Here is a 27,448-nt window from a genome sequence, read left to right on the forward strand (position 1 = left end):
ATTCGACCTAATTATGGAAAGCGTTACATTATCATCAGATTACCAACAGTGGCCGCGTATTATAACTTGTTTATGGGTCTTAACGTCTAATAAAGTTTGTGGAACTGTTAGACAATATATGACAAATTCTTTTATTCTCATGTGATTTAATATCAATTTTTTTAGAAACTCGCCATTTTCAGTCCTGAAAAACTCGTATTTTGCTATCATGAGTGAACAGCGTGTCGAGACTTTTCATTACATTGAAATATTACTCAGGCTACTGCTAATTAAAAAAATTAAAAGGCGTGTTTATGGTTCACCTGGTGTGTTGTTCATAAAATTTCAAAGTTAATCGTAAAATTTAAGGCTTTCCATAAAATCAAGCCGAAATGAATATCATATCGCCAGAGTTAACTTCACAATCTCCGCTCAGAATATGAGAGCGAATCAGTGGCATCATTTGGTATTGGCGAATTCGCTCCTAAACAAGCTCGTAGGGTTCCGTAGTAAATCTGCCGATTTTTTTTTTTTTTTTTTTTTTGTTTTTTTTTTTTTCTTTACGAAATAAAATCAATGATATTTTAAGACTTAAAATGTGCGTTAATTTTTAACACGGGAATGGGGAGGCACTTACAGGACGCCCCGGGCACCAATAATCCAAGTTACGCCACTGGAGCGAAAGTTATTAGGGGGTCGTTACTGTGTTCATGATTGTATAAGTGTTTACCGGATATTTACCTCCACATTTTACCACAATTTTTGGATCACCTGAAGAAAAGCGACCCCAACACGCGCTGGGGTCGCTTTTCTTCAGGTGGAAAATATTGGGGTCGCTTTTTCTTCAGGTGGAAAATATTGGGGTCCGCTTTTCTTCAGTGGAAAATATTGGGGTCGCTTTTCTTCAGGTGGAAAATATTGGGGTCGCTTTTCTTCAGGTGGAAAATATTGGGGTAAAAAGCCAATTTATAAGTTGATGATTATTAGTGTAACGACATAAGTGAGACTACCCAATAAAAGTGCTAACGGTACTTAAGACATATTCTTTTTTTTATGGCTAAGAAACAAAACTTTTTACTCTTTAACATAAAACCAAGTGGTAACGAAGCCCTCATGGACCGTGCAGTTTATGAACAAGTTGTGCAGCCACTTTTAACGGATCATCCTCTTCCTGCTATCAACTGGTTGAAGAGCAAGAATCTTTTGAGGAGAGAAATTAAGTGCATTCAGTGCGGAATTTCAATGAACTGGACTAAACTATCTTCTATACAAGATAATTATGTGTGGAAATGCCAATTTAAAGTGTGTACTAAATTTAAAAGCAGTTTCTATTCGTAAGGACTCGTTCTTTGCTAAATCTAAACTTCCACTGCAGAAGTGGATTCAGGCTATTTATTACTGGTGTAACAACATGAGTGAGACTACAGTGACTAACATTCTAAACATTTCAGAAAAAAAAAGCATTATTGCTATTTACAGTTTTTAATAGAGAAATCTGCATGAAGTATTTTGAGGTAAACCCCGTTAGACTTGGTGGTAATGGCATAATTGTGCAAATTGAAGAGTCTTGCTTTGCACGAAAAAGCAAATATCACAGAGGACGTGCACCAAATCGGCCAATATGAGTATTTGGAATGGTCGACATTAAGCCAAGTGTAGGATTTATGGAGATCGCTGAAACACGTGATGCTGCAACTCTACTTCCAATCATAGAAAAAGTTGTATTGCCTGGCTCAGTAATATGCAGTGATGAATGGAAAGCTTATTCAAAAATTCAATCATCTAAGATTTCAGCATCAGACCGTAAATCACTCCCGTAACTTTGTTGATCCAGAAACAGGAGTACACACAGAGGCCATCGAAAGTTATTGGAACAAGCATAAATTAAGTATTGAGACAATGCGAAGCTGCAAGAGAGAATTTTTGAATTCATATTTACAGCAATTTATGTGGTTTGAAAGACATGTTAATAGTATGTTTTATTATTTTTGTACTGAAATTGCAGGACAATACGCTTTTAATTAACTATTCATTGTTTGTCTAAATTTGTGTTTTTAACAAATGTTTAATAAAGTAGTTTTTAATGAATATATATCTATTTTTTTCACCTTTTTTCTATAATATTATGAGCTAAAGTGGGTCACCTGAAGATTGGAGACACCAACAAGCAGGAGTCGTTTATCTTCAGGAGGAAAATATTGGGGTCGATTTTCTTCAGGAGAGGTATTAGGGGTCGCTAATCTTCAGGTGATCCCATTTTTTTTTCAGAATTTAAAACCAAATATAAGGCATACGTTTCAGTTTAGTAAAAGTTAGGCCAGGAGTAGTTGTCTGATATTGGAACAGGCTTATCTCAGACGACATTGTTTAATATTAGAGTGTATTCATTCAAATTTAGTTTCAAAATCTAAAAATAGAATTTTATTAAGCATGAATACAACTCCCAGGTATCTTGAAGTTATTTGTGGATATTTCTAAACGACGTTCAAAAGACAAATGATTAAGTAAATTATGTTCTTAGAAATTTTAAGAAATGTTAAGTTTAAGGAACTATAACCAATTGAACATTAAACGGACTTTGTCGTAGAGAGAGAGAGAGAGAGAGAGAGAGAGAGAGAGAGAGAGAGAGAGAGAGAGAGAGAGAAACTAATTTAGGAAGCTTTGATGAAATATTAGTCATGGTGGATGACCCAATACGCTTAGAGGTATCGATATCCTCTTGTAAATGGATGTTCCAGTAATATTAAATCAGGGAACTCTTAATACTTTGATATTATCTCAAGGTTATTAAAAGTAAATTTTGGTGATTCCTGATTAGGTCTCCCATCAGAAATCGACTAGACTCAATTCACGATAAGCATAAGCTTTTCTTGGCGGTTTTTAACCTATAATTCACGAGTTGCGTAAATGTGTGTGAAACTCCAATTGTTTTAAAACTACTCAGAAGTTTTGAAAAATTACATTTGGGTATTTCATTATTTTTTTAATGTGGGTACTGTTTACTATTTTTTTCTGGAAGTTGGGAAAGTTTTGCGAGTTGTAATTTGTGTAGATTTTTGTTGAAAAGTTTGCGAGTTCACAGTTTTAGGTACCTTAATTCATGCTTACGATAATGTAATTCAGGCTGACGGTCGGTAAAGTAATTCGGGCTTACGGTTATGTATTAAAGGCTTATGTAATTCAGGCACAGTAATGTAATTCCGTTTTACGGTAATGCAATTCAGGGTTACATAATATAATTCAGGGTAATGGTAACCCAGGAAGTCTGAATCGCGTACGTAATTGTGTATTTACCAGGCGTTCAGGTCCTTATGACCTTACCACTTAACCACAGCGCAAAACCCCCCCCCCTCTCAAAAAAAAAAAAAAAAAAAAAAAAAAAAAAAAAAAAAAAAAAAAAAAAAAAAAAAAAAAAAACACACCTGGGCGAATTGCTTTACCGTAAGCAAGCCTGAATTACATTACCGTAAGCCCGAATTTATATTACAGGGCGTCTAGAGTATGTGATTGTTTCTCTTGGAAATACTGAAATGATTACTCATATCTGCCGAGACACTACGGTTTTTCCAACGTCTGTGTGGTGGTTTAACAAGAAGTCAGCGTAAAACTCCTGGGCTAAGTTTTAATAGTGGTAACAATAATCCTACTAAATATTTAAAAGAATTATAAAATATAAGAAGCGCCCTTTTTTTTAAAACGTACAAAGGTCCACCAGAGAGGGAATCATCACTGGAGGGCTGTACATTAAACCAAAATGAACATGAAAATATATTGTATCCAAGTATATATTTTGAAGTATAACACACCCTAGTGCTGTAGCTTACCAGCGGACTGTTTTTCTGGTCACCATTAGTTTTTATCAGTATGCAAAGTAGGTTTAATGCTGGGATTCGCTTGTCATTTTGTCTTCAAAGCATAATAGTTGTAACTGGTATATTAATAACAACTGTATAAGCAAGAACGTTGGCTGAACGTAAAAATGTCGTCTGTGCCAGAAGACGTTACAGACAGTTTGAGAAATTTTGTCACCGTACAAACCCGCATTTAGTTACAATTAAATAGCTTACAGTTAATTATATAATTAAAGTGTAAGGAATAACAAGAGTTTTATTCTAAGATAAAATTGATTTCTTTTAAGGAAGACTAATTTTGATTTATCATATGTACAAATATATTAAGGCCAGATTAATGAGGTTACGTTTGAACAAGTTTTAGTTTTTTTTATTCTGAGCCACAAGGTCACCTAAAATTAGTTGCATTTGTTTTAAATTTGAAAGAGGTAATTTTTTTCAAATCTAGCATAGCTCAAAGAAAAAAAAAATTTTACCAAAACATTCAGGAAACAAAACACGATGAAAAAAGATTTAGACAAACGAGCTCAGTAAAATTGCATGTTTATTCAGCGGAAGTGAGTGATCATTTATCGTATAATTGCATTTAAAGGTTTTGCCAAATATTCTTGTTTTAAAATTGAACGTACAAGGCTTAACTGACCAACAATAATTGATAGTGTTTTCATCTTTGTTTTTCGATTTAATTTGTAATTATTTTAGATAGAGAAATTTTGTTTAAAATTTGGTGTTTTAGTCTAATATTTATATTTTTGCTGGGGGTGGGGGGCAAGCGTATCAGGTCACAAACCACTAATTTAACTAATTATTCTGGCTTTCTTTCAGGTTGTGGGACCAAGGACAATCCGAACCTGTCCGAAAAGGCTTCGGATTCTGTGACGTCAGTTTGAACAGGGATTCAAGATGAATCCTATTATGCCCACGTTTTGAGAGATGCAGTTAAACAAGGAATTTAAACAGAGGTACAGTAGGCCTATGCACATTTATTAATCTTGACAAACTTTTATTTTGTATTAAAGTCTTTGGTGATTTTGTTACACAACTTGCAATTAGAGGCTGGTTTATTCAAAACAGCAACTTTGGCGTTTTAATCAGACGTTTTCCTGAGAGAAAATAATCTTAGAGCAGAGACTAACTGGGCAGTCCAATGCCCTCGTCCAGCCAAGACAGAAGAAAAAACTGGAATAGGAAAGTGGGAAGGTGAGCCTTCTCTCTGAAGGAAACCATGGAGCTGGTTCTTAAAGGGGCGAAAAGGAGTCCAGGAAAGCAGCAAAATGGATTAAACTTTTGGGGGATCTTCGAGGGAACACAGTCAGCTGCCCAATTGGTCAGAGAGAATAGTCAAGTAGCCAGTTGGTCTTATTTTTTATTTTTCTCTCCAAAGCTAGTCATGACCCAGTTAAGTTTTGTGTTAAGAGCAATGCAAGTGAGTATGTTATAGACGGAAGGTATTTTGCCAATGGCATGCCTTGGTTAGGAAGGCCCTTCAAAGAAATTGGGTTAGTTTTACAACATTCATGCACTAGTGACAGATTAAGTATTGAGAGTCCTTCAAGGGTGAGGATTATCACTTATCTCAAGAGATTATATTTTTTTTTTTTTTTTTTGCACCTGGTATTTGGATATTTATCCCATTAAACTTTGACTAAATTCTTTTATACAGTATTTATATTTCTCTATTTTTTTTTTTTTTTTTTTTTTGTGGGGGGTCTTCACTTGATCCTCTTCCCATCCACTTAGCAAGGATAGAGAACTAGGAGAACAAGGCTATTACGAGACCGATGACAATAGTTTAAGTAGTGGATGAATTATAGGTAAATTTGAGAGGAAACTTTTATTGCCCCCTGTGTAGGAGGTGCTAGGGCAATTTGTCCCTGGTGAATTTGTCGTTGCCCAATTCGTCCCGCTCAATTCATCGTTGCTCAATTTGTCCCCAAGTCAATTGGTCGTTGGGCAATTTGTCCCCAAGTTAAAAGACACTAATTTGTTTAACTGTTTTATTTATTATTTTCCTGTTTTGGACAGTTGGAAACAAAAGGTTTTTCTTACTTGTTACTTCTAAAGATACACCAATCCAACAACATGGCTACCTGCAAGATTTTAATTTCAGAGAAAGGAAAAAACAAAGTTGTTTATGAAGAGAATTATAAATATACTAAGAATAAGGAGAGTGCAGATAGACTGAAGATCTACTGGAGGTGTGAAAATCGTGCATGCAAGGCGAGACGTCATATTGATGAAAACTATATAGAGATAAGAAGGTGGGTATCCACAATCACGCTTCAACAGCCGCAGAGGTAAATGCGAAGACTGTGGTCTCAAGTATTAAAGCAGTCAATTTCATCTCGTGATGCACCTCGCTCAATAATTGCTGGTGAAGTTGAAAAGTTAAACGAATGTGTTTTATCACAAATTCCTCGGTTGGAACAACTCGGTAAGAATATCAGACGTTGGAGGCTAGCAGATTTTAATTATCCCGCAACCACACAAACAAATGTTGCATGGGTTCTCCATTCCAAGTGAATACTCTTGCTTAGACACTAATGAAATTTTTTTAAAGTATGATAGTGAAATCGAAGATTCAAGCAGAATATTGATATTTGCAAGTGATGAAGCGCTGAGACATTTAAAAGTGTACAAGACTTGGGCGGCAGACGGAACATTTAAATGCTGTTCTAGTCTATTTTTTCAATTAAGATCGATAATTTCAATGTCCCACGATTGTTTGCATTGCTATCAAACAAAAGCCAAAACACATATAGACTTTTTGCCAAAATAAGTGAATTGCTGCAGGACGAAGGCCCAGATTGCATACTTATGGATTTTGAAAAAGCAGCGCATAATGGATTTCTTGAATCGTTTCCTGCCTCAAATTTAGCGTGCTGCTTGTTTCATTTAGGGCAAAATGTGTACAAGCAAATAGTTCAAGAAAGAATGAAAAGCAGATATCACCAAGATGACAGTTTTAGCCTTAAAATGCGCTGTTTTGTTGCCCTTGCCGCCTTACCGGTAGAAGATGATGTCGATGGCTACGAGGAACTTGTAGATGATGATGATATGCCACAGTCGGTAGCTTCTTATTTTGAGAATAATTACATAGGACCCCTTAGAGGAAGAGGAGAAAGGAGGCGACGTCTTGAACCACCATATCCATTAACTATTTGGAATGTTTGGGATACATGCATGTCTGGGATTGAAAGAACTACAAATAATTTAGAAGCCTACCACAGCGCACTAAAAGACACAGTGAATATGAGTCATCCAAATATTTGGAAAAGCTCATAGATGTTTTGAAATGTGAGGAAAAGGTTTGCTAGTTCCAAAACTGCAGAAATTTATCCAAGGAGAGAGCCAATGCAAAAGAAAAAATATAGAGACATGAATTTGCGTATAAAAAATGTCATGGAGAGATATGATCCCAACCAAAAAATTACCTTTCTGAAAACAATCGCACACATTCTTAAATTTTAGAAATGAAATGCTTAACCAATATTTTTAAGAATTTTATTGTAACTTGTCTACTATTTTCATTATATATTATCTTGTACTATAAATTTGACTGAAAATAAACACTACTTTTTTTTTTATATATTGTAACTTCCCCTTTCCTAAAAAAGATACAATATTAGAAGCAAAGTTTCTAAAAATTACTTTCAAACTAAAATTGTCGTTAGACAATTCTTTTTTTAAGGAGAAAAGTTTTAAAAAGTACTTTTGAACTAAAATTGTCGTTAGACAATTCTTTTTTTAAGGAGCAAAGTTTTAAAAAGTACTTTTGAACTAAATTTGTCATTAGACAATTTCTTTTTTGAGGAAGCAAAAAGGGTCCAACATGTAAGACAAAAAAAAAAAAAAAAAAAAAAAGGAGTGTCGAGAATGTGAAAATAAATAATTGAACTCGACGATTTGCCCAACGACGAATTGACTTGGGGACAAATTGAGCAACGATCAATTGAGCAACGACGAATTGACCGGACATCGTGTAGGAATACCAATTTTATGTAGCGTAAGCTGTAAACTAGTGAATGATCTTTTCCGTGTTCTTTTGATTCTTTGTATATTACTTTTTTATGACTTTTCATCTATTGACTTTGACCTCATCCCACATCTATTGACTTTGACCTCATCCCACATAACTTTCCAACTTTGTAATTTGTCTTGTTCTCATCCCACATAACTGTCTAACTTCTTTAAAACTTGCCTGGTTCTGCTCTCCCCCTCATTTCCAAGAAAATTCTTCTGGGCATCTGTGTAAGGGAGTAATATCTACTGCTTCCTCAGTATTTTTTTCTCTATTTCAAACTGTTTGACCAAATACGTTCTTCCGTATTTGAGCTTTATATGCCTTCATCTTATGTATAATCTCACCACATTCATTGTGCACGTAGATTTATATAAACCAGTACAGTTCCTTTGTTCTTATTGACCATCGGCAGTTGACGAATGAAAAGCAGAATATGTTGTTTTTAGTTCATCCACTCTTTCTGCATCACTGGAATCCTTGGGGGAACAGGATCAAATTCTGTTTGATGTATAGTTAAATGGTTTTATCTCGTGATAGTTTTGAGTTTTCCAGAAATTATATATTTAACTTTTTAAGCCTAATACTAAGAAGACGAGTATTGCTGTAGGGTCAGGAAATAGCTCGTCATATTATGAATGGTAACAACACTCAAAAGTGCTCGTCCCTAGTTTTAACAAATTTTAGGTCCTATCGTGTTATGACTGTTAAGAATTGTTAGAAGCAGAAATTTGACTTGTGAATGATGACTGGATTGAATTAAACCTCATAATGTTTGTATTTTAAATGGGCACAATACCAAATACCGCTGTACTAAGTTGATTGGTGCTAGCATGTTACCAAGATAACTAAATGAAATATAATTTAGATAAATTTAGATAGGTGAATGGGGACTGTGTAGGTATGTTTTTGAGGACATTTCAAGGTCACTACTCTAGTGGTATGGCCTCTTGTTTGTAGTGGAAGAGAAGCAGATAGTAGTTGAAAAGGTGGAAATAATACCAGCAGTATGGCAGTGATCCGCAGAAAAGTCCAAGAAATCATAGTGGGTGACAGATGAGATGAGATATAGGTAGTGGGTGTTCAAGACGAAAGTGTGGAGGGGTCTTTTTATTTTTTTTTTTTTTTTTTTCTCTCTCTCTTTTTAATAGTTGTGAATTTGGAAATGGTAAGAATTATAGGATTAGCATGCTAGTTAGGTTAGGTCTGCTTCATTTACTGATAGGACACTTGAGATTTTTTTTCCTTTTTGGTATGATGTGAAATATGGTATACCAGTCTTTAATTTCTAGTTAGTGAATTTTAGGAAATTTTTACTAATCCAAAAAAAAACTTTATTCTTATTATAGCAAAGCATCTCCTAAGGATTATCGTTCGTTTTCCGGACTTCTAGTTTTGTTATAACTATTTGAATTTTATAACTTTGAATTTTGTTTTGGACTATTACTCATAATTCATTCTAGTTTAACTTTTAGTTTAACATTTCCTACTACATTGAATGCTCAATGGCAGTTGTCACAGTCCTGCTGCCAAAGCACAAGTACTACAGGATTTTAACATATCTAGTTCCTTTCCATTTAGGAAAAAATTTTATTTTCTGTTAAATCACACACACATGCACATACAAACTTTTGTGAATATTTTAATGTATTATTGTCCTACAAGTTATTTTTGTTATTTTGCTTTGAAATGAGAGACACACGCACAATTACTTTTCTGGGTTAACATTTTTTTTATCATCAGTTCAATTCAAGTCATGAAAAAACATTTTATCATTTTGCGCTCTCTCTCTCTCTCTGTTTAATGAACTTCCTAAGTTATGACAGAAGTATTTTGAGTAGTTTTTCCCACGATTTTGTAGTAATGTGCATTTCCCTTTTCTATCTTTGAAAAATTCTCTCTCTCTCGTAAAAACTTTTCAGTGAAGTATACTCAAGTCTATGTAATTACGTAATGTTGTAATAATGCTTACATCTCTCATTTTTACAGATTGATCCTATGATACAACCGAGAGAGAGAGAGAAAATCAACCCAACCCAGAGAAAGAGCAAATGTTACAATTAGTTACAAGGATTAGGATGTCGCCAAAGTCTTATTACTCCATCCGAGGAGACATCGTGTGTTCACTAGAGAGAAGCAACCCAACCCAAAGAGAGAGTATCAAGAGAATATTAAAGAGGAACTCGGGTGATAAATCAAGAGAACGAGGAGAGGCAAGAGGATCGCCGGTAACCTTCAAAACCTAAAGAAAGATGTCGGTAATCCACGCCAGTTAATAAAAAATGTTCTGGATACCTTTTTTTAATTATAAAAATTTTTTTTTTTTTTTTTTGGGGTGGGTGGTGTGGGCGGGCTGGCAGGAAGGGGATGTCCGGTCTGAAGAGTTGTGGAATAGGCCCCCTAAATTTGGTATTGTAAATGCTACTCTTGATATAATGTGTTATGTATTTCTTTATGTAATTTTCTGCATTTGTAATGCTACTCTTATTTACGTAAAAAATTACCACACTTTTCTCTGCATTTGTAATGCTACTCTTATTTACGTAATAAATTACCACTCCATATATGCAGGGTTGTTTATTTTAAACAAAGATGGCACAGTCATAGGTCATGATACACGAGAGGTCGTACTGAACTAGCTGGCTAAGCCAGCAGCATATAATGTTCCTTTTGAGACAGCGTAAGAGAGACTGATGTTCTTGACGTCACCTTAAAGATGCACATCAGTGAACGTTGCCAGCTAGAGTATCTCAAAGGGGATTTTGGAGGTTGTTAAAATTTCGAGGTGGTGTAGGGAAGGTTAGAAGACCCTTACCACCTCAAGGTGGTCCAGAAGCTGGATAGGCACATAAGCCATGTGGGTAGAGAGGGTTGGGAGGCCCTTACCACCACCTCCACAACTCCTGGAAAGAGATTAATACTTTATTATGATACACTGCTCAGTAATTCTACACACTACTAGCATATACTGGCTAAATTAATGACTACTGCTTTTTAATGCCGTGCTAATAGAGAATACTGCTTTTTAATGTCATGCTAATAGAGAACACCAATTGACCGGAAAGCTGTTATGCTAATAGAGAACACCAATTGACCGGAAAGCTGGTACTAAGGCTGATTTAAAGTGCTATTAGACAACCACAACATACATCTAACTGTACTAATTCTAGTTAATAATGTACCCAAGCGGAGAGAGTACTATGTAAGGAAAGCTTCTGTTTACTGCTTAGTCATGCTGCGTTAATAAACCATAATTCTTGTAAAGAAAAGGCTGCTATCTAGTATGAAACTTGTAGGAAAAAATTACCTGAGAAATTTGAAAGTTTTACATAGATAGAGGCAAATATGCGGTTTTCTGAAAGATATGGAGAGAAGACAGAAAAATATTGAGAAAGCAGCAGAGAAAATTGGAAAATGCAGATTTATGTAGAAGTAAAGATGATTTGAAAGAAAAATACACATACAACTATTAAGAAAATCAGAGACAGAAATACAACTTTCTTAGACTGAAGGAAAGAAAACAGAGAAACTTTGAGGAATAGAAAATGGTATTCAAAAGGAGAAAGAAACATCGAGAGAGAAGGAAAGAGGGAGGTACAGACTAAGGCCACACGGTCAAGCTTTGGTCGACGAACTTTGTCCGTTGTGACGTCAGAAGCGGAGAAACTGCGGGAAAAGTTCTGACTTTTCCCGCAGTTTCTCCGCTTTTGACGTCACATCGAACAAAGTTCGTCGGTGTGGGGAGGGAGAGATTTGTACATGGGGAAAAAAAAATGTTTTTCCTTTCATAGGGCAGAGGCATATTATTGCATAATGGGAGAGTGATTAGAGACGATTTTGTGTTAACTGAAAAAGGTTTTTTTTATTAGAGCAGAGGAATAATGCATAAAGAAAATGTTATTAAAGATTATTGTGTAAACAGAAAAAGGCTGCTTTTTATCATTATTAAAAACAGAGTAATAATGCATAATGTAAGTTGATTAGAGACGATTTTGTGTGCACGGAAAAAGTTTTTTTTACTATTATTATTACAGCATAGGAATAATACTTAATGAAATTGTGGTTAGAGACGATTTTGTGTACACAGAAAAAGCTTATTATAGAGCAGAGGAATAATGCACAATTAAAGTGATAAGAGACGATTTTTTTTTTTTTTTTTTTTGTTTTGTGTGCACAGATAAAGGCAGTTTCTTTATTAGAGCAAAAAGAAAAAATAATGCATAATGAATGTGTGATTAGATACAGTTGTGTGTGCACATAAAAAAAGGCATTATTTTTTTAGAGCAGAGGAATAATGCGTAATAAAAAGTGTATTTTTGAGGACGATTTTGTGTGTACATTTAAAGGTGGTTTTACTCATTAGAGCAGAGAATTAATCCCCAGTGAAAACGGGTTAAGAGACGATTTTGTGTCCATTTTTGTAGGAAAAAAGGTATAATGAAGGAGAAAGAAAAAGGACAATAATTACTATTAAGAAAATATGTTTGTAGAAAGACACAAAGAACAGATTGGTTTTGGAAGGGGAGGAGAGAGAGAGAGAGAGAGAGAGAGAGAGAGAGAGAGAGAGAGAGAGAGAGAGCAATTTAAAAGGAGGTGTGTGGAAAAAGAAATAGAGCGACAACGATTTAGAAATTAGAGGTTTTCTAAGTAAGACGAGGTAGAGAGAGAGAGAGAGAGAGAGAGAGAGAGAGAGAGAGAGAGAGAGAGAGAAAGGAAGTTTAGAACAGGAAACCTCTTCTTTTTTAATAACAGTAAGGGAAAAATTGTTAAAGAGAAGGAGTTTAGAGATAAATCGAGAGAGAAGAGAGAGAGGAGAGAGAGAGAGAGAGAGAAAGTAAGAAGTAAGAAGTAACAGAAATGGGGCTTCTTTTTTAATAACAGTTAAGGAAAAATTGTTTAAAGAGAAGGAGTTAGAGATATATCAGAGAAGAGAGAGAGAGAGAAGATTGAGGATTGAGACGAGAGAGAGAGAGAGAGAAAGAAGAAGAAAGAACAGGAAATGGGGCTTCTTTTTAATAACAGTTAAGGGAAAAAATTGTTAAAGAAAAAGAGTTAGAGAGAAAGAGAGAGAGAGAGAGAGAGAGAGAGAGTGAGTGAGAGGAGAGAGAGAGAGAGAGAGAGAGAGAGAGAGAGAGAGAGAGGGCTTATTTTCAAAGAGAAAAGAGCAATATTTTTGTATAATGCTGAAGGAAAATTGCGTAGGGAAAATGGCTACTTTTCCTATAAATGTTGAGGGGAAATTACAGAAGGGAAGTTAAGTTATAGACCTTCTATGTGCATAGAGCTCGAGTCTATTTTTTGCATAAATGTTTAGGGAGAGAATGCAGAGGGAAAGATAAGTTATAGATATCCTATGTGCATAGAAAATAAGTCTAAACATCCTTCCAACACCATGCACGGCAAAGATCCTCTTATAATCACCAACTTTGTACAAATTAAACCAAAGATATCTAAAACTCATCTTCTTATATATTACACAATATAAAAATACAAACAACAGAAAGTAAGCACACTTAGTTATACGCCAACTACCAAAATCACTCAGAAGATGAGTCATTCAATACCAGTCTCCATCGAATTCGTAAAATAACAGCAAAGAAACCATTCCAAATCGAAAGTAACCAATAATGATATATGAAAATAGAAGGGCAGAAATAGTCATGAAATAGCAGTGGAAAAGACTTTCAACTTAATTACTGAGCAATCTGCCATAAAATTTAAGGACATTATCTCAAATCACTTGGTAAAGTTCAAATTCATTACTGCTCCATCAGTTGAAATCTACAAAAACATTATTACAAATAAATAATCTGTTCTTCTGTAGGAAAACCAATGTCGATACAGGATTGTTTAACATTTTTTTGCTCAAGTTCATAAATAATCCTACCTCAAAGCGAAGGGGTTGGCAAAAGGGGTCACCATCATCAGTAATAAAGTAGAAAGGCTCTCACCTTTCACTGTCTTTAAAAGCGAAGATGGTTCCGGATTCGTCGATGACGAATCTCAACAGTTGTATGAGGTTCCAGACCAAGCTGGTGCCCTGGGCACTTCTCGACCGAAAGTCGTACCAACCTCCGGTAAGGTGGCGGAGACGTCGCACAGTGGTCCAGGATCACGAATTCGTGGCCAAAAATCAATTTCCACTGATTGCAGGATTAATTATGTTTTTCGGTGTTTCATATTCAGGTGATGTTAATGCATCAAGAGAGGACGAAGTTGCCCGTTTAAGTGGGTCATAAACTGATGGAAATATATTGAGGTATATATTTATGAGCTTTATATTTTTTGATATGTGAAGAAATTTTATCTCAAGTTATTAGGAATACCTTTAATGACATAACTACAATACATATATGGCAACAATATATTCTAAAACTGACAAAACACATAGAAATTCATAGACAAAGTTGTTGCAGATTTTGAAAGGTATTCCCACTGTGTCCACCAATGAATTTGCAATGTGAGCAATATTTGATACATAAACTTTCATAATCAGCAAAAATTTCTTGCGACCAGCTGCGACCAGGAAAAAAGACTCGTTTATCACCCGAAGTCGTTTCCCTACTTGAAGCATCACCTAATTTCATGAGTGATCCCACTACCGAACAGTCTGGAAATGGTGGTCGGCAAAGTAACAATGATGATGATATTGCCAGTGACACTGACAGTAATGGTTGGTAACATGACTGATGATAGTGATTGTGATTTTGACTGATTGTGAAAGTAGTATGGGACACTAAAGCACTAGTTTTTATTTCTTTTAATTATACTTGTTAATTCCTGTCATAGTTAAAATAATATCGCTGCTCTTGTATTTCTTTATTTATTTTTATTTCATGAATTGTTTATTGTATACTATAATTTTAATATTTTTTTATATAATACCATAAAAAAACACTTTTCTTATGACTAGTGTTATCATTTCGTGATTTAAGAAGGTCCAATAGTACATAAAAAAACTTTATGTAAAGTTAGAATTAACTTTTTCTTGTTTAATTCTGCCTTTTATTAATTTGACTAATTTCAAGATACTGGGTTCAAGTTGGGATCTTTTCACCTTAGAGTTTTGTCCACGATTTAGCAATTCTGAACCACTGTGACGCGTAGGAAGGTTCCCTTGAAGATATTAAGGTTTTAAAAGATTCACTTAAAAGATGGCGTTTTCGTCTGGTTGTGCTCACTAGTTTATCGGCTCCCAATTCCTGCCATGATCAGAGAAAGTTTAATGTTAAAAAATATTGTACTCTGTTTCACTGAAATCATAGAGAGAGAGAGAGAGAGAGAGAGAGAGAGAGAGAGAGAGAGAGAGAGAGAGAGAGAGAGAGAGAGATTAATGGTAAAAGAATATTGTTGTACTCTGTTTCGCCGTATTCAGAGAGAGAGAGAGAGAGAGAGAGAGAGAGAGAGAGAGAGAGAGAGAGAGAGAGAGAGAGAGAGAATTAATGGTAAAAGAATATTGTTGTACTCTGTTTCACCGTATTCAGAGAGAGAGAGAGAGAGAGAGAGGTTAATGGTAAAAAATATTGTACTGTGTTACCGTATTCATAAAGAGAGAGAGAGAGAGAGAGAGAGAGAGAGAGATTAATGGTAAAAGAATATTGTTGTAGTCTGTTTCACCGTATTCAGAGAGGAGAGAGAGAGAGAGATTAATGGTAAAAAATATTGTAGTATTACCGTATTCATAACGAGAGAGAGAGAGAGAGAGAGAGAGAGAGAGAGAGAGAGAGATTAATGGATAAAGAATATTGTTGTACTCTGTTTCACCGTATTCAGAGAGAGAGAGAGAATATTCAAGTTATTCCAGTATGGACGCATGAAAGTACATGGAGAGACCAGCTAGCTGGTGAGATTATACTACTTTAGCTACAAAAATCAAATATAAGTTGGACTGAGTTGTTTGCATGCATCATGCAAGCTATAGAAATATTTGTATTTAGACTCGAATGATAATGTCGGCTATTATTTTAGCTATGAAAATGCAAGACATGAAAATTCCCTAGTTAATTTAGATATGGTTTGCTAAATACAGGAAATAAAGGAGGTGAAAACTGTGGATTAATTTACTATTATAGACAAGAAAATAAAAATACCTGAAAATTAATATTGATCTGGGATTCCCTAAGAGAACTTTTCGAAACCTTTGCTAATCTGTGGAAATCAAAGGAAGAAAAATATCGATTACCTTGTTTGTCTGTACATGGCTTACATGATGATGTTGAAGATTAAGCTGGCCTTATACCACCGCGGGCTCTTGCTCATGGAGCAGCCCGTGGGACTTACATGGAGAACGAAATAATGGTACCTGTCCAATCATTTACGGTCATTAATATAATGCCACATTACGAAGATGGTAACCGACTAACCGTTGCCACTACAGCCGAAAGTTGCTGTGCTATCCTCATCCCCACTAGTTCTTCAGGGCTATGCATTGCTTCTTATACAGCAGAAAACCCATCTTTTATACTGAATGCATCGTTTTTAATGCTAACATACAATTAATCCTATATTATTTCTCACAAACACTAAGTACCCAACAAAGGTGAACTAATGAACAACTATGTTATACCAAACCCTGTTCTACGCACACATTCACACATACTCACAGAATTTGTTTCTTTTAATTAATTTTCAGATTCCACTGCGTCCTACAGCACCGTCACATATATATGGATCAAAAGAATTTTTCCACCCTTTTGCATCATTGCATTCGAAAATGTTAGGATTTGCACTTCATTTCAGCCCTTCGTAGAAGGTAAAACACACACAGACATAACACAAACATGCGCGCACGTAACTGATTTTACTGAGTGTGGATCTCCAATGTAAAGTTCTGTGGTGTTCTGAAGCACTTGTTGGCAAGTTACATCAGCCTCGTGTCTCCTGTCTTATTTACTTTTCCCATCAGTAGACACCACACTCATGGAGTTGTTATTATTCAGAAGATGAAACCTATTCATATGGAACAAGCCCAGGGGCCATTAACTTGAAGTTCAAGCTTCCAAAGAATAGGAAGAAGTAGGACGAGATTAAAGGGAACTACAGACAGAGGAGATACCACTTATTTAAGGGAGGAAAAATGAACAAATAAACAAACTGATAGAAATGTATCAGAATACAAGGAAAATAGCAATAGGGTAGTAATGTATTGCGCCTTTGCTTGAACTTCTGAGGTTCCAGTTGCACGGCTTCGTCTGGGAGGCTGTTCCATATTCCAATGGTGTGAGGAATAAAGGACCTCTGGAACTGAGAAGTTCGACAATGACGCACATTTACTGCATATCTGGTTTGTTCTCGGTAGATAAAGGGGATCAGGGATCAATTGGGAATGAGAAAGGTCTATGGAAATGCAACTTATGAAAAATTTACAGAGTCCATTCGTCGGTGGTCCAAGTCATTTTAGGAAGCAGAAACCTACCACCACGAACCACTATCTGAAAGAGATAAATCTCTGACAGAAGTAGACATCCTTACTGGAAAAACAGTATTCTAGTAAAAGGAGTACAAATGACCTAAAACAGGTGCATTGATTTTATCACGTTATAAATATTGCGAGGCCTTACTAACAATACCTAACTTTCGTGCATCATTGCTGAAACTTTCATTCGATATTCTTCAAAAAGTTAGATGTGAGTCAAAGGTTACGCCTAGAATAGGTAAAGCTTCAGACTCATTCAGCGAAGTGGAGGATGGGGTGGGAAATCTGTACAAGATCTACTAATCAATAGTGTTTTCGTTTTTCTAGAGTTCAGCCTCATACGTGACAGACTACACCATTCTCTGATCCGGTCCATGTCCCGATTGTGGCTGAAGGCAGCTTCATTTCTCAAAAATGGAGACTACTACATGCACAAGTGTTCCATCAAATTCATACTGAACAATCTTATTTTCCAGGCCAACAACCATGTCACTTGTATACATTAATAATAACAGTGGACCAAGATTACTGGCCCAAGGAACTCCAGGCACAATAGTAGGTCTTGGTTCACTAAAGATTGCTTCCATAGCAACTCGTTGCTGCCTACCTATAAGGAAATCTTGAAGTAATCCTAAAACATATCCACCCGCTCCAAAATTCTGAAATTTATAAATAAGTGCCTTGTGATTTACTAAATCAAAAGCATGACTAAAATCTATCTGAATTACTCTGCAAGCAAAACTTTTACCTGTTCCCTTGCAAATGGCATGTCAAGTCTTAAAAAGCATCACAACTACGTAGCTACATCCTCTATGCACATTGACTATCAGCTAACAATCCTTTAGATTCAACATACTTATATAATTGCTTTTAATAATAAGTTTTTCAGCAACTTTGGGGAGCATAGAGGGAATAGAGATTGTCCTGTTTTGAATCTATTAAACTGGGGAGGCAACACACTAGAAACAAAGGGAAGAGGCCATCAGGGTCTTCTTCACCCCAACTATCAAGGTTATCCAGAATTTTCTAAACATCCCCAGAGCAAAATGCAAATTTTGTGAGAAGAGGTTCAGGATGACAGGTATCGGGGAGAGGACATCCTCAGATGATTGCTTGGCTTCAAAAGCTGATCGGAAAAGAGAAGGAGTTCAACCTTCTCCCTAAGGCCAGTAACCAAACTATCATCTCATCTATTAGTAGTGGTGGGATGATGCAAATTTGGTCTGCCACAGATGAGGCTGAATAATTCCTTAAAGTTTGCTCTTCAAGGAACTATTGTAATGTCTCTTGGCTGTATGGTAAGTTCTGTTGGCAGCACGGTGAGACTCAACAAAACAAAAATGTGTAATTTTCATTTGAAACGATTTTCATTTTCATTGCATTGAATTTAGTCTGTTTGTATCATCAAACCAGTGTCATTTGTCCTAAATTTGATGACCTTTCTAGAGACACATCTCATTTACATAGCCATCAGAATTTCATTAACTTCTTTGGGATCAGGATCTAATATAGCATCTGAAATATTAAGTACCTGAGATGTCTCAGTAATGTGACCCCAATTGGCTCTGGATTTCAACCAGATCATTACAAGGTTATCCAGACCTGCCAGGACTGAGTAGTATCTGACAATTTGATTAAAATTGTCTTAATAATTGCACTTTCAGCACATTCTAAAGCATAGGCCTCATGTCTCAGAGTGATCCAAGGTCATCAGCATTTTGGGAATTTTGGGCAGTCTCCAAAAAGGGTGCAGAGGTCGTCCTATGAGGGCCCAGGGGTACTCAATCTTTATTGCTACAACTCATAAAGACCGAATAGAAAAAATAAAAATCAAACCTGAAAACCTTACACAGATATCATCAGCCTTGAATGGAATTCATTCTTCTATCAATGGCACAAGCGAGACCCAAATCTCAAAATCTTCACACCACCCCACCTACCTATACTACAGGGGTTGGCACAAACATGATTAGAGTGGCCTGACTTGCTATGACTAAGGGTATTACAAGAATACAATCATCCCCACCTTAATCACATTATGGGAAACCCGGCCCGGATGGAATGCCAAGAGTCCTAGCCCCAGAACCAGACCTCTCGGATTCTGTGGCCCAGCCAAGCAAAATAGTTCTGCTTTTGAGTTCTCAATCTGATATCTCTGAGGTCCAAACATTATCAGGTAGTTGATGATCCTACCACAGTCCCCACTACGTATTTAGCTTTGGATATAAACCCAGTCCCAACTATATATCTTTTAACTTTTATCAGGTCCAATAGATTTTACCAAAGGTGGAAAGTTCCACAATACTTACTCCTTATTTATATATGTTAAAAATATATGACTAAAAGTTTCAGGGATTCAAGAGCCCCTCACCATGTCAAGGTAGTCCCATGTCAAGGGGGTGCACTCACGAAGTGTAATCCCATTTATTTTTACTCCCACTTATTTCACAGGCTTAGTGCATTGGATTATACTTGAAAATAAACAATAGATAGCAAGGATAAAATCATTCTAGCTCAGGGTCACTCACACTGCGCTTAATGAACTGATTGCTGTGCTGGCTCAAGAAGTGAGGTTATGCTACTTATGAATATGTTTATTTCCACTATAAACTGAAAAAAGGTGTGAAATATTTGTCCAGTAACTTTATATTTCGACAACAAGAATCAATACATGTGTAGCCAGTAGCCGGATCAAGCCTGTCCATGATTGTTTAAAAATGGTCAATGATCAAAAACCCAATGAGACTGCATTAGGGGTGCCAAGAACTACACAACCTGTACAGAACATGAGCTATAGGCTACATAAGACTAAAGTTTCAACTACAAGCACAGGCATCTACTGATGATGTAAGCACTGCACACCACAACAATCTTAATATGATGGCCGTTATGTCTGTCCGTCCGTCTGTCATTCATTCACGGCCAAACACTGGTCCGATGGGCATGAAGCTTAGCAGGGTTATATTGGGGACCCCTAAGATGGTTTATAATGGGGTTTCATCCTAACCCTCCCATCCTAATTTGCTAGTAGTATCCATAAAGGAAGGAAATGCACACCCAAACTCATTTACTAAATATCACCAATCTCAGGCTATAATTCATAATAATTGCCATTAATATTTTTTCACGGATTTTCAATGTACAGGGATAATCATACCATTATTTCTACACATTCTTTACTCCTGTAAGTACTGACGGAACTCTAGTTCTGCCTTGGTTTTAATCTTTGACATATAATTGTCAATGCTACAACTGGATTTTCTCTACAAAAAAAAAATGACTTTGGATTGAAAACTGCATATAATGTGGTACCAATTGGAAATGATCAGTCCATCTCAGGTCTTCAAAAACAACAATCAGGGCAACCTACGACGTTATACAATCCCACCTCTCACTATCCCCTTCAAAACAATATCTTTAGAAATGTTTTTAATAACTTACACATTTGCATAATCAATTCTAGACACTAAAAAAAAATTCTAAAAACTAAAAAAAAAACTAAAGAGGACTAACAGATTCTTTGGAGGATGGTTTCAATGTGTGATTTCCAAGGTAATGTTAGGAAACCTAAGGGCACAACAGGTTAGACGGGATATGTACTGTTCAGGATGGTTACAGCCAGGTATTGTATTAAAGTAAGAAACAGTAAGGTCTGCTTATGCTACGTGTTGTTAGTTATAGCAAAACTAGGTTAGGTTAGGTAAGGTAAGGATGGTAAGGCTGAATAAACTTTCCTCCAGTTGTAACATTCTGGTAGTGGACTTTTCAAGTTGTTTATAATTAGAGACTTTATTTCTGTGCAGTATTTCTTCCAGTCTTGTCAATGATATACATGTTTCTTTGAATCACTTCCATTGTAAATGAACACCTTCCGATAGTTTAGTTCAATGAAATGATAATTTGTCAACCAAAACCAAATTTCTATTAAAATTGTTATTTTTGGATTAATTAGTAATGCACATATAAACCAAATATCATGAATGCTTAAATCAAGTGCTTCTAGTGACCTGGTGGCAAAATGTAAATGCATAAATTGCCCTAAGTAATTCAAAACAAAGACTGTCTTCCTGCTGCATTTTAATGTGAGTCTACAATAACTATATTTTGGAATGCATTCCATACTATCTTAACTCAGAACTCCGATCCCTATCATAACTTAAACTGACTTAGGGTTCAGAGTCCTTACTAACCTGGAGCATGCCAAAAATGAACTGAAAAGTTGCCAACAATTTACACATAGTATATTTATAGAGAAATCATTGGATTGGCGAGACAGCCAAAATTTTGAAGTCAGTCACCAACAGCTATTGATGCTGTAAATACAAAAACAGAAAGACAGATGACAGAAAATTAAATTGTCATGAAAGAGAGATCAAAGACTTTTTTTTTTTTTAACAGACGAAACACACACAAGAGACAATACAGAACTGATTGTTAGCATTCATAGGAAACATTATGAGCAGTAAAGTAAGCTCTTAAAGCTGATAAAATTTTCAAGTGCAGAAAAAATATTCTTTTCAACACAATATTTTTCCAATAGCTTTGATAAAGTTTTTAATCATTAATTTTGTTTACAAACTACTTCTTGTTTCTGATTTTTACTTCTTGTCTTTCCGGCAACCTCCTCCCACAACCTAGAAAAAAATCTAAGAAACTGGACCCATGGATTTCTATTTAAGTCATTAAAAAAAATAGTTAAAAAGCTATACTGCGCAATAGAGACCATACTTCAAAAGAGATACCATCTAACCTAACTTAGGCCTCTGGGTCCTAACGGGGCCAGGAGAGATTCGCTGTCCTTCTTAACCCTCAACCTAACCTGATCGTGAGTGCAGTATATCATGCCCACAGCCTATGCATGAACAAATGGTAATTCTAAAGAATAGTTACCCCTGCAAGGCTGGCATCAAGGAACATAACCGCGGCTGCATCCACTAGGGATTGGGGAGTCCAATGTATTTCGCTGTGTTTAGTACTGGCCCCTGGGGGTTAATTACAGTCGTCTGAATAAATGTTACTTAAAATTTTTGTTCAGCCGGTAAGTCAGAAATGGTAAGGTACAGTTAATATTGAACGAGTTGCTGTTTAGATATATGGTTTGCCTGTCAAAAGACATATCCAAGGCCATATGATACATCTCATGATATGGAGCCTGTGCATTGTAAACATTATGACTTAATTCTGTTATATCTACTCTAATCTCTATTGGACAAGTCAAAACTGAACTAAGTGTCATATAATTCATGGAATATATTAATTAAGTTGAATTTGACATTATTATGATAAAAAAAAAATCCCTGTGAAGTTAGGCTAAATACATTTTCAAGAAATTTTAAAAATCACCAATAAACCCTAGCCTAGAGTTAAAACCTTCAGGCCACTTCAATTTCAAGTACTTTAGATAATTTTAAAGCATTTAGCCTTTCTATAGTTCATAAATTAAATCCATGAACACTCATAAAAACACACTGATGAAAAACACTTGTTGAAAGAGAAAAATACCTGCATTGTTCAAGATTCCAGTTAAGATGAAGTAAGAACGCCGCCATTGTGTTGACTGCAGTCTTGACTCTGGACTCTGGACTGGAGTCTGGAGTCTGGACTCTGGAAGTTCTTGGATTCATTCTGTTTAATATTTTTTGTTATTCTAAGTATATTTGTAATATCTGTAATTATGAAAAAAAAAAAACAAACAATACAATATGCCAAACATATAATATAGATATGATGCTGTAATAAATTATCAAATCAAGTTTTGAAGGTAAGGGCACAATCATTTTCATAGTTAATGAAAACGTTATCGTAGATAACAGTTTCCAAGTTCCGCGTTTCGAATGCGTGGACGACATTTCACCAAAATATAAGCTTGTTCAAATAGGCTACAGATTCGCAGGAGTAAGTGCAATAATAATATTTATTAATAAATTCTTAGGTTTTTAGGTATTTACCAATGCTTATGCCATAAAAGTATATGATACATAAACGCTATAAGTCCTGTCGAACGAATTTAGATGCATTTCTATTAAGTACTGAGGTTAATAGTTAAGAGTATTGAAGCTCGTTCCTTGGTAAATGGGAGTTAGCTGGACCCTAATGAGTCTTCTAACTGTAGTTATTCGCATCATTTTTGTTATAAGAAAATTAATGATTTCGTCTTCATATTGTGAATTGCCTTCTGTCAGGTAAACCGACAGAAGAGAAACTATGTTCTTGTATCAGTTGTTCAATGTTAAAATCCAAATGTATCTGCTTGTTTACCATTATTGTAGAAATAGGCACACACCTACTCGAGAATGACACACTCATTATTCTTATTTGTAGTTTTTCTATGACATGTTTGAGTCATTTCTGTATTCAGTAGAGACGCAGAATAGAGTTTTGTATATTTGTGGAATAGAATATACATTTTAGGCCAAAGACCAAGCACTGTGACCAACGAGGTCACTCAGCGCTGAAAGGAAAATTGAGAACAAAAGGCTTGAAAGGTGTAACAGGAGGAAAACTCAAAGCAGTTACACTAAGAAACAAATGTTAGGAGAGGGTGGATAGCAAGATGGAAGAGAGAATATAAATGGAGGTACAGTAGAAGGAATGAAAGGGGTTGCAGCTGGGGGGCGAAGGGACGCTGCAAACCCCTTTTAGTAATGCCTACAGTGCACCATTTAATTCACTACGTCTAAAAAATGTGTCGAGGTTCCAGAATATTATGATTTTAATTTATTTTTTATGATGAACTTAAGAATTACCTTAAAGTTTTTTTTTTTTTTTATTAATGTGAACTTTGTAAGTCAGTTCTGTAATCGCAGTAATTGTTTGACCAGTCTCCTTCCTCCCAAAATTAAACTCGAATGCAGAGAGAAGGATCAGCTTTGGGCCAATTTTTTATTTTTATTTTTGTTTATTTTTTAACAGTTATGTGGTGTCGTATTGTGATATTTGTGCTATAGAAAGCGTGATTACCCTAATTCTTTGAACTCTGTAATTTTGATTAGTTTAGGGGCCTTTGAGTTGTAACCCCGTTTCACTTATTTCTTATATAATTACTTGGTCGATAATGTTAACCTATAGTTATTCAATTAATTTCAAGTTTAAATTGGGCACGTATTTTTCAATGTCTTTCCATTTTATTTCATTTACCAACGATTTTCAATTCTTTTAGTGAAGGGTGAATATAACTATTTGATTTGATAAATTTTGTGTAGTGTTCATACACTGAAGTTACGCGAGTATCTTATAGAAACGAGAGAGAGAGAGAGAGAGAGAGAGAGGATGAGAGAGAGAGAGAGAGGGAGAGAGAGAGAGAGAGAGAGGCGAGCAGCACCTCTCACAGCAACTTGTGATCTGAGTTCGTGTCTAGAGGGACTGCTCTGTAAGCGGAAGTACTTAATTGTAGTACTATTCATTAATACTATTAATGCATTATCCTTGTTAGTACCGAATTGGGTTGTGAGATATCTCCCAGTAATCTATTAACCACAAAAAGGAGCTTTGTGGTGTTGTTACGGAAGGTTTTTTGGCCAAGTAGCAACATTAAGAAAATACAGTCCACTTTGTCCATCCAATTACTTTGCCACAGACGATGTTTTGTTGATGTCTAAATATCAATCAAGGTTAAATAAATAATAACAAATAAATTTATCGTGGAAATACGGTGTACTTCGTGTACTAGATCAAGAGTATGTTACAGCACGGAATATGTCGGGTAACAATAGAAGTTAACTGTTTTTTTCAAATTTTGGATTTTTCTCATGAATGGACGACAGTTGGGAATTAAAGGTCAGCGCTCAATTCGAGCATCGACGAATATTTACTTGGATATCCAAGTTAACAAATCTACAATGAATATCCAAATCAATGGATCTACAATGAATAATTGAATATCCAAGTTAACGAATCTACAATGAATATGAAAGTTAACGAATTACAATGAATAATTGAATATCCCAGTTAACGAATCTACAATGAATAATTGAATACCCAAGCCAACGAATAATTGTATATCCAAGTTAACGAATCTACAATGAATAATTGAATATAAATTAATGGATCTACAGTGAATAATCGAATGTGGGAGTTAATGGATCTACAATGAATAATTTAATATAAACGTTAACGAATCTACAATGCGTAATTATATGTCCAAGATTTAGAATCTATATTCGTGACAGAGTTCTCTTTAGATATGATTTCTCAAAAATATTATTAGAAAGAACTCTTTCCACAACTGGATGATTAATGCATTCTGGAATGAGTGTACTCACTGCTATTTGTAACTTAGATGAAAATCATAAAATCATATATGCAATAAAAGCAGTAATTGATAAAAGTATATGTATTTCTTACGGTCATTTTTTAAAAAAGTTTATTAAAAAATCAAACTAAAAATTTCAAGTTGTGGAAAATTGTCAGGTGGTTTTGATAACTCGCGTTTTTCCATAAGTCCATCCACCAGGAGAGGTTGCTCGTTTTCCTTCGTGTTCCTGGATTTTACATCGAAGGTATTAATTAATTACTTAATTGTGATAAAACTTCATTAATAAGCTAATTGCTGAAACATTTCCTTTAGTGACTTTTTCATCTTAGATTCAAGGTCGTTCCCCTCATTGAAGAGCATCTGTCCAGGTGAAAGCAGTCTTCTGGCCTAACTATTTCTTTGTCAATTCCCGAATGTTGAGAGGAACAGAGAGCAATAGACCGAAAGGCGTTAGGTGTTCAGAGCCTTTGTCATAAAACAGGAAATGTTCAGCAATAAGTGAAATTTGAATAATGACCCAACAGACAGACCATAGGCCTATTCTGATTGACCGTTTACGGTCGGTTGTATTATTAGAATTTAGACGCATAGGCCTAAAGGTGCTTCCTCAGTAACTTAAAACAGTCATACCATTGTTTGAGGAATAGGGCTCTGTTGCTGCAGGATAGGCCTAAAGGCTTCGAATTCTCACGTGACTGATAGATGATTTTATAAGAAAATAAATTAGTCAAAAGCAGATCATTTAACATTGTCTGACAAAAAATAGATACAGGTAACTTCTTGCAAACGTTGAATATTATTAAAAGAATGTAAGAGAATTAAGCAAAATGATGACTGGTAATATCTGGAAACTGGAGCAATGCTAATAACTTCTAAATTGTAGACATCGTTCAAAACGGTAAACAACTACTAAAGAGTAAATGCACTAACACGAAATCACCACAGTAACCTGAACTTCTGTTGAATAGAAATTTATATTACTTTAAAAAAAATGTTTAATTCCATAATCACATGAGTGAATCAAAACCGGATCATTTAAAAAAAGGCCTTACGTAAAATAAAGATAAACATTGTCTATGGCAGCCTCCTACAGATACGCTCGATGTTACGGTCCATGATTAAATCCAAGAAACATAGACCGATCAGAATTAAGGTTTTTGGTGTTCAGATCCTTAGTGTTAATAATAATGTTGGGTAGTATTAACTTAGAAATAGGAGAGCTATGAAGATCGATGCAACAGTCAGATATAGTATAGTACTAAACACATTATATATGGATAATGTGTGAGCACCCCTTTGGCGAAGTCAATTTAGTGGGAGGGCAATTTTTCCATGAAAGTGGGTATTCCCCTACCCAGTTCACGTGTAAACTTAAGTCGTTTTCTTAGGGACTCGGCATTGAAGATCGTAGGTTCGTGGAATTATTCTTCGTCATTATGAGAATACTTTCCCAGAGTTAAACTTGGATGGATAGGAATGAAGATGGCAATATAACCTGGAATGAAAGTACTAGCTACTATTTGCAGCGTAGATGAAAATATTATAATTATGTTATTTAATAAAAGAGTCATAATTTGAAAAAGAATTATGTATTCTTATGGTGATATTTTGGAGTTTACTAAAACATTCTAAAAAAAATGTAGTTATGGAAAATAATCAGGTGGTTTTTGTCATTTGAATGGGACTCCATAACTTGATAACTCCTGCTCTCCATAGTTACATCCTTCCTCTACGAGAGGTTGCTCGTTTTCCCTCGTGTGCTTCGAGCCTTGAAAGGGATCCATTGCCCAGAGGAACTCGAGTAATTAAACAATCTAACTGCTGAAACATTTCCTTGATGTCTTTTTCATCTTAGATATGAGGCACCATCGTTCTCCTAATTGAAGAACATCTGTGCAGGTGAGAGTAGTTTTCGGGTCTGTCTAATT

General features: G+C 35.5%; 1 long non-coding RNA gene across 2 annotated transcripts in view; it reads right to left on the minus strand.

The window, feature by feature from the left end:
- Nucleotides 1–10,415: 10,415 nt before the first annotated feature.
- LOC135225498 (uncharacterized) overlaps nt 10,416–27,448 on the minus strand; it is a 48,269-nt gene continuing 31,236 nt past the window's right edge. For both annotated transcript variants that reach the window (XR_010317009.1, XR_010317008.1), the window contains one exon: nt 10,416–10,754. This is a non-coding gene — a long non-coding RNA (uncharacterized LOC135225498). The remainder of the gene's footprint in view (nt 10,755–27,448) is intronic.

The sequence above is a fragment of the Macrobrachium nipponense genome, chromosome 13 (genome assembly GCF_015104395.2).
Source record: "Macrobrachium nipponense isolate FS-2020 chromosome 13, ASM1510439v2, whole genome shotgun sequence".
Lineage (NCBI taxonomy): Eukaryota > Metazoa > Arthropoda > Malacostraca > Decapoda > Palaemonidae > Macrobrachium > Macrobrachium nipponense.